This window comes from Vicugna pacos, unplaced genomic scaffold (assembly GCF_048564905.1).
Source record: "Vicugna pacos unplaced genomic scaffold, VicPac4 scaffold_20, whole genome shotgun sequence".
Taxonomy (NCBI): Eukaryota; Metazoa; Chordata; class Mammalia; order Artiodactyla; family Camelidae; genus Vicugna; species Vicugna pacos.
The window spans coordinates 43,398,304-43,406,366 of NW_027328741.1; positions in this window are offsets into that span (position 1 = coordinate 43,398,304).

An 8,063-nucleotide genomic window follows, 5' to 3' on the forward strand; every position below is an offset into this window, starting at 1 on the left:
ATGCTTCAAATATCAGTGGCATTTCTTTACGCTAACAATTCAGATAATACTATAGAGCTATAGTCAACATGACAACAGTGTATTGGTAGAAAAACAAACATATATGTCAATGGAACAGAAAAGAAATCCCAGAAATGAACCCACGAAAGTTTGGTAAATTTATCTTAGACAAAGGATGCAAGAAATTACAATGGAATAGAGATAGTGTCTTCAGCAACTCGTGTTGGGAAAACTGGACAGCAGCATGTAATTCAATGAAGCTAGAACACTCCAAAAGAAGCTAGAACACCATAGAAAAAAAAAAAAACTCAAAACAGATAAAACACTTAAACATAAGACAAGATACAATAAACCTCCAAGAGGAAAATATAGACAAAATGTTATCTGACATACGTTTCGAAAATTTTCTCGTAGAAGAAATAAAAGCAAGAATAAACAAATGAAACCTAATGAAACTTATAAGCTTCTGCACAGTAAAGACACCGGAAGTAAAACAACAAGACAACTTACGGAATGGGAAAAATTTGCATATGAAACCGTCAAAGGCTTGATCTCCAGAGTATATAATCAGATCATCCAACTGAATAAGAAAAAATAAACAACCCAATCCAAAATTGGGCAGAAGACCTAAACAAGCAATTCTCCAAGGAAGATATACAAATGATCAAAAGGAACATCAGAAAATGCTCAAAATCACTGATTATCAGAGAAATGCAAATCAAAACTGCAATTAGATATCACCTCACACCAGTCAGAATGGCCATCATTCAAAAATCCACAAATGACAAATGCTGGAGAGCCTGTGGAATAAAGGGAACCGTCCTTCACTGCTGGGGGCAATGCAGGTTGGTGAAGCCACTGTGGAAAACAGGATGGAGATTCCTCAAAATCTTTGGAATAGACTTACCATATGACCCAAGAAACCTGCTCATGGGCATAAATCCAGAAGGAACCCTACTTCAGGAAGACACCTGCACCCCAATGTTCATAGCCAGCACTATTTATAATAGCCAAGACATGGAAACAGCCTAAATGTCTATCGACAGTTGACTGGATAAAGAAGAGGTGGTATATTTATACAATGGAATAGTAGTCATTCTTATAAACTGACAACATAATGCCATTTTCAGCAACATGGATGGTCCAGGAGAAAATCTGTCTAAGTGAAGTAAGCCAGAAAGAGAAAGAAAAATACCATGTGAGATGGCTCATGTGTGGAATCAAAAAACAAAACAAAATCAAGAAAAAATGCATAAATACAAAACAGAAATATACTCGCAGGCAGAGAAAACAAAGTGTTGGTTGCCAAGGGGTGTGGTGTGGGAAGAGATAGGCTGGGAGGTCAAAATTGTAAAATAGATAAACAGGATTGTACTCTATAGCACAGGGAAATATATAAAAGATCTTAACGGCAGCTCATAGGGGAAAAAATGGGACAAAAAATGTATATATGTTCATTGTACTAAAAAATTGTGCTCTAAAATGGACTTTGAGACAACTTTGTAAAATGATTAAAAAACAATTTAAAAAAGTTAAAAAAAGGAAAAACATGATCCTAAATATTACAGGTGTTAATATAAAGTAAAGAGCAAAAACAACTATTCAAAAAGTAGTAAAACCAAAGATTTTGTTTTTTGTTTTCTTTTTAAGATAAGCAAAATCAAAAAACCTCTAGCTAGGTGCATCATGAAGAAAAGAGAGATGCTCCAAAGAAATCAATTCAGAAATAAAATTGGAGAAATAACAATTGTTCCCTCAGATATACAGAAAAGGGAACATTTTGTCACCAATTACATGCCAATAAACTGGAAAACTTAGAAGAAATAGACAAATGCCTAGAAATAGACAGAGATAAGGAGAAACAAATAATTTGAACAAACTGATTACTAGAAGAAAGATAGAATCTGCATTTAAAAAAGTCATTAAACATTGGTGCAGATTTAAACTGCTCCCATGGAGAATTGCACAAAAATACAAAGCAGGACTTATACTCTTCAAACTATTCAAAAATAGTGAAGATGTGGGGAACTCCCATATTAATTCTATGAAGTTTTCATTACCCTGATAGCAAAGCCAGCAAACAAAGTACAAGCAAAGATAATTTGAAGCCAATAACTTTGATTGAAATAGATGCAAAAATTCAAAATAAGTACTATTAATAAACTAAATCAGCAATATCTAAAATGAATCATACAACATGATCAACGTTAATTCATTGCAGGATCATAAGAGAGGTTGAAATTACATGAAATCAATCAGTTTGATACACCACATTAACAAAAGAAAAAGGGAAAATGACTTGGTCATCCCAATAAATAGATAAACAGCATTTCACAAACTTCAACTTTCATTCATTAAAACAGCAGCAGCAACAACAACAACAAGAACAGTAGAATCAACAAAAACAGAAACTTCTTACCAAAGTAGGATTCAGGAAATATATCTCAACATAACTAAAGTCATTAATTACAGACCCACAGACAACATAATATGCAAAGGTGAATAACTGAAAGCCAAATTAAGGAATAAGACAAGGATGCCCAATCTCAACATTTCTGTTAAACACAGTATGGGAAGTCCTTGCAACATCAATCAGACAAGAAAAAAATTATTCAAGTTGGATTGAATGAAGTAAATCTGGTATTATTTTAGATGACAGGATAATCTATATAGAGAACACTAAATATTCTCCACATGAAAACAATTAAAACTATTAAAGACATTTAGCAAAGTAGGATGATTGATGATTAATATACAAAAACTGTCACATTTCTTTACATTAACAATGAAATATTCCATTATTTTAAAAAATCCATATGAAATCAGATCAAAAATGAAAAACGTATGAAAAATTCAAGATAACAAAATCAATAGGACACTGATAAAGAAATTTGTAGTTGATGCAAAGAAATGGAAAGAAATTTCAAGGTCTTATTTTAGAGGAATTAATATTGTTAAAATATGTATACTACTAAAAATGTCTACGGATATAAAGTGATTCAGATCGAACTACATGATATTTTCCACAGGACTTAAAACAGCCCTAAGATTTGTATGGAAATGCAAAAGAACTAGAACTGCAAAAGAAACAATGAGGGAAAAGAACAAAATTTGTTGCACAAAGCGTATACCTCCCAGATCTCAGACTATATTACAAAAACTGTAATCAAAACAGCACAATGCTGGAAAACAAACAAACATCTATATCACTGGAACAGAACACAGAGGCTGAAATAAAATATCACACCTATGGTCAACTAAACTATGACAAAGAAACAAAAATATACAATGCCTAAAAGACAGTCTTCAGCAAGTGATGTTGAGAAAGCTAGACATCTACATGTAAATCAATGAAATTAGAACACTCCATCACACTGTACAAATATAAACTCAAAATGTTTTAAATATCTGAATCTAATACATGAAACAATAAAGCTCCTGGAAACTAACATAGGAAAAACAAGACATAAATTGTAGTGAAATTTTCTTATGTCACTCTCCCAAGCTGAAAACAATAAAGGCAAAATAATCAAATAGATCCAAATTAAACTGAAAAGAGTCTATATAGCAAAATAAACAGAATGAAAAGATGAACTTCCAAATGGGAGAAAACATTTGGAAACAATGCAATCAACAAGAGGCTAATTCCTAAATTACACACATCGTTCATACAACTCCATTTCAAAAATCTACAAACAACTCAGCCAGAAAGTGAGCAGAAGGCAATTTTCTATAGCCCTATCATATGACCCAGCAATCCCACTCCTGGGCATATAAAGCATAAAATCTGAAAACAAAGAATCCTTGTGTAAAATATAAGAAGTACATTCTGACATTGGACTTAATTTTATTCTAAATATGTCTCCTCTGGCAAGGGAAGAAGATGGAAAACATAAGAAGTACACTCTGACATTGGACTTAGTTTGATTCTAAATATGTCTCCTCTGGCAAGGGAAGCAGATGGAAAACAAACAAAATATGTTTGTGTCACTCTAAACAGATTTAGAATGCAGAAGAAATGATCAATAAAATGAAAAGTCAATGAACACAATGGGAGAATATATTTGCAAGTGATATTTTCCAATCAAGAGTTAATATGCAACTATATTGGAAACTCATACACCACAAATACAAAAAAAAGACCAAACAATCCAGTTAAAAATTGTGTCCGTAGGAACTGAATAGAAAGATCTGAATCAATTTTCTGTAGAAAACATAGAGTTGGCAAAATGACACATGAAAATATGTTCAGAGCTATAAACTATAAGGAAAGTCATAAACCAAAAATGAGACAAGACCTCACACTTGTCAGAAGGCTCTCATCAAAAAAAGGAATAGATGTTGGTGAGATTGTGTAGAAAAAGGAACACCGTGAACACTGTTGATAGGAATGCAAAGTATTGATTGCATTGCATATATACATCAAATTTCCTTCATCCATTTTTCTGTCAAGGGATGTTGGGTTTGTAGGCCCCTGTCTGAAGGCTCTAGAGAATAAGCCCTTGGGCTGAACTGACAAACAAGCTGTGAGGAATGTCACATATCCAGGCTGGATAAGTAATGGCCTACTCAATGTATCCAGTACGGATGGCTGGATAGCCTATGATGGGTAAGATCGTCAGAGGAGGACAACCTAAGACAGGCAAGCCGGCTGGATAAGAGATGACCTTCTTAATGAAATTCCATGATGAACTTTAAAACAATCCTTGATCATTTAACATCCTGTGCTTACTGCAGGAGCGTGGGGACATAAACAGTTTAACATTATTAACATTGTTATAACTTAGATAATATGTGAGGCATTGTTCATGTCCTATATAAGCCCTTTTTCTATGAATCAATAAACAGAGATCTGCTTCGCTTCTCTCCACACAGTGTTTGTGTGTATATGATATGGTGCCACTGAAGGGTTAATTTAATTAGTTTGGAGTATATTTAAAGGCTGTTGCATTATATATAATGCTATTTCTGCACCTATTGAGATGATTATGTGTGTTTTATTTCTCATTTTATTAGTGAGGCATGTCACCATTATTGATTTGAATATTTTTACGTATCCTTAAACCCAGGGATAAATTCCTTAACTCGTATATGTGTATGATATATTAAATGTGTTGTTGAAATCATTTTGCTTGTGTTTTGTTGAGAATTTTGGCACATATGTTCATCAGGGATAATGTTCTATATTTTGCATCTAATGTCCTTTTTAGCTTGGTTGTGCAAATAAAGCTGGCATCATAAAACTTCTTTGGAATCTTTCACCCCCTTCAAATTCTTGAAAGTTTTAGGGAAGAATTGGTGAATAATTGTCTTCAAATATATGACAGATTTAACCAGTAATGTCATCTTGTAAATTTTTTCTGGTTTGGGAGGTTTGGATTACTGATTTACTATTAAACACTTTTGCTGAATTTAACTTCCTAATTTCTTCTTGATTCAGTATGGGAAGACATATGTTTCTGGGAATCTGTCTTTTGTTCTAGGTCATTCAAATCGTTGGCTAGTGGTAAACTTTTATGATGCTATGCACCTCTACATCAGTGGAAATATCTGCTCTTTTATTTCTAATTTAATTTGAGTCATTATTTTCTTAACAAACGTAAAATTTGTCTACTTTATGTTGAAAAGAAACAGACTTAGGATTTTTTTTATCTTTTCAATTGTTTCTCTTGTTATTTGCCTTGCTCTCATTCATTCAATTTTCTTCTTTATACTTTGTGTTTACTCCTAGAATCTTGATGTGTAAATATTAGAAGTGTGAATATTTGTATTTCTTTTATTATTAAATTTTATTTATTTATTTATTTATTTATTTACATATTTATTCATTTATATATCATTGAAGTATGCCATTTACAATGTGTCAATCTGTGGTGTATAGCACAGAGTTCCCGTACATGCATATATTTCTGTGCCTATTAAACATTACTTCACGTTATTTAACTTACTGCCCTGTGTCATACAAAAAAAATTTTGGAAACATCTATTTTTATATATAATGGATAACATTTATAAATCTACATCTCCCAAATATATCTTCTACCAGTCCCTTTCTGCAGTAATCATAAGATTATTAAGTAGATCTGCTACTGTGTTTCAGTTTTGTAGACGAAATCATAGTGTCCATATCCATATTTTTTTTTTAAGGTTTTACATACGTCATGTCATGTATTATTTTTCTTTCTCTTTCTGGCTTATTTCAATTACGATGACACTTTTTGGGGACATCCATTTTGCTGCAAATGTTACTGTTTTATCATTTTTTTTTTTGCAGAATATTATTCCATTCTGTAAATACAGCATAATTTTGAATACTGTCATCTGTTGTTGGACAGTTAGGTTGCTTCCATTTCGTGGCTGTTGTATATAGCACTGCTATGAAAATTGGGGTGCAGGTGTCTTTTTGAAATAGGGTTCCCTTTGATGTATACCCTGAAGTGGGATTGCTGGATCATATGCTGAGTCTATTTTTATACTTTAGAGGAATCCCCATCCTGTTTTCCACAATGACTGCACCAACATCATTCCTACCAACAGTGTAGGAGGGTTCCCATTCTCCACAGCTTCCCCAGCATTTATTGTTTGTGGACTTTTGAATGATGGCCATTGTGACTATTGTGAAGTGATACTTTATTATAGTTTGGAATTGCCCTTCTCTGATAATGATAGTGAGCAATTATTTTTTTTTTCATATATCTGTGTGGCATTTGTATGTCTCTATTGGAGAAATGCTTGTTTAGGGCTTCTGCCCATTTTCAGATTGGGTTTCTTGTTTGTTTTTTTATTATTATTAGGTTGTATGAAGTCTTTATATTTTGAAAATTTAGCCTTTGTCAGTTGCATCATTTCTAAATATTTTCTTTAATCCTGTAGGTTGTCATTTTGCTTTGTTTATGGTTCCATTTTCTGTGCAAAAGCTTATAAGTTTAATTAGGTCCCATTTATTAATTTTGCTCTTACACCCATTAACTGGATAGGCTGTTCTAGGAGATCATTGCTGAGATTTATCTCAGAGTGTTTTGTCAATATTTTCTTCTAAGAGATATATTGTGTCTTGCCTTACATTTCAGTCTTCAAGCCACTTTGAGCTTATTCTTGTGTCTGGATTGAAGGATTGTTCTAACTCCATTGCTCTGATGCTGCTCTCCAGTTTTCCCAACACCAGTTGGTGAGGAGATGGCCTTTTCTCTGTCATATTCTTGGCTACTCTGTCAAATATTAATTGAACATAGGCCTGTAGATTTATTCCTAGGCTCTCTATTCTCTTCTATTGATCCATATGCCTGTTCCTGTACCAATATCATGTCGTTTTAACTATTGTAGCTCTGCAATAGTGTATGGAGACCAGGCGGGTTATTGCTCCAGCCTCTTTGTCTTCAATATTGTTATGGAAATTATGGATCTTTTCTGATTCTGTGTAAATCTTATGATCATTTGTTTCAGTCCTAAAAATAAATGTTTTGCATAATTTGATAGGAATTCAGTTAGTTTGTGAATTACCTTGGGCATTATGGCCATTTTAACAATATTATTGCTTCCATTACGAGACCATTGGGTATGTTTTCAATTCTTAAAATCTTTCTTGATTTCCTCAATCAATATTTCCTTTTTCTCCATGTATAAGTCATTTGCCACCTTGGTCAGAGTTATTCTTAAGCATTTTATAGTTTTGGGTGCAGTTATTAAAGTGGTTGTTTCCATAATTTGTTTTCCTGATGATTCAATGATAATGTAAAGAAATGTAATTGGTTTTTGTAGATTAATCTTACTACCTAGCCCAGTTCCTTTTTTAGCCTAAGTAATTTTTGTGAAGCTTTTACAGTTTTCTATAAACAGTGTCATGTCTGCATAACATGACAATTTTACCTCTTCTTTCCCAGTCTGAAAAGTTTTGTTTATTTTCCTTGCCTGATCGTTGTGGCTAGGAATTCCAAGACTATATTGAATTGAAATTGTGAGAATGGGCATCCTAGCCTTGTCTCAGGTTTTTGTGGGAAGGGTTCCAGTTTTTCACCATTGAGTATTTTGCTGGCTATATACTTGTCATAAATAGCTATCATTAT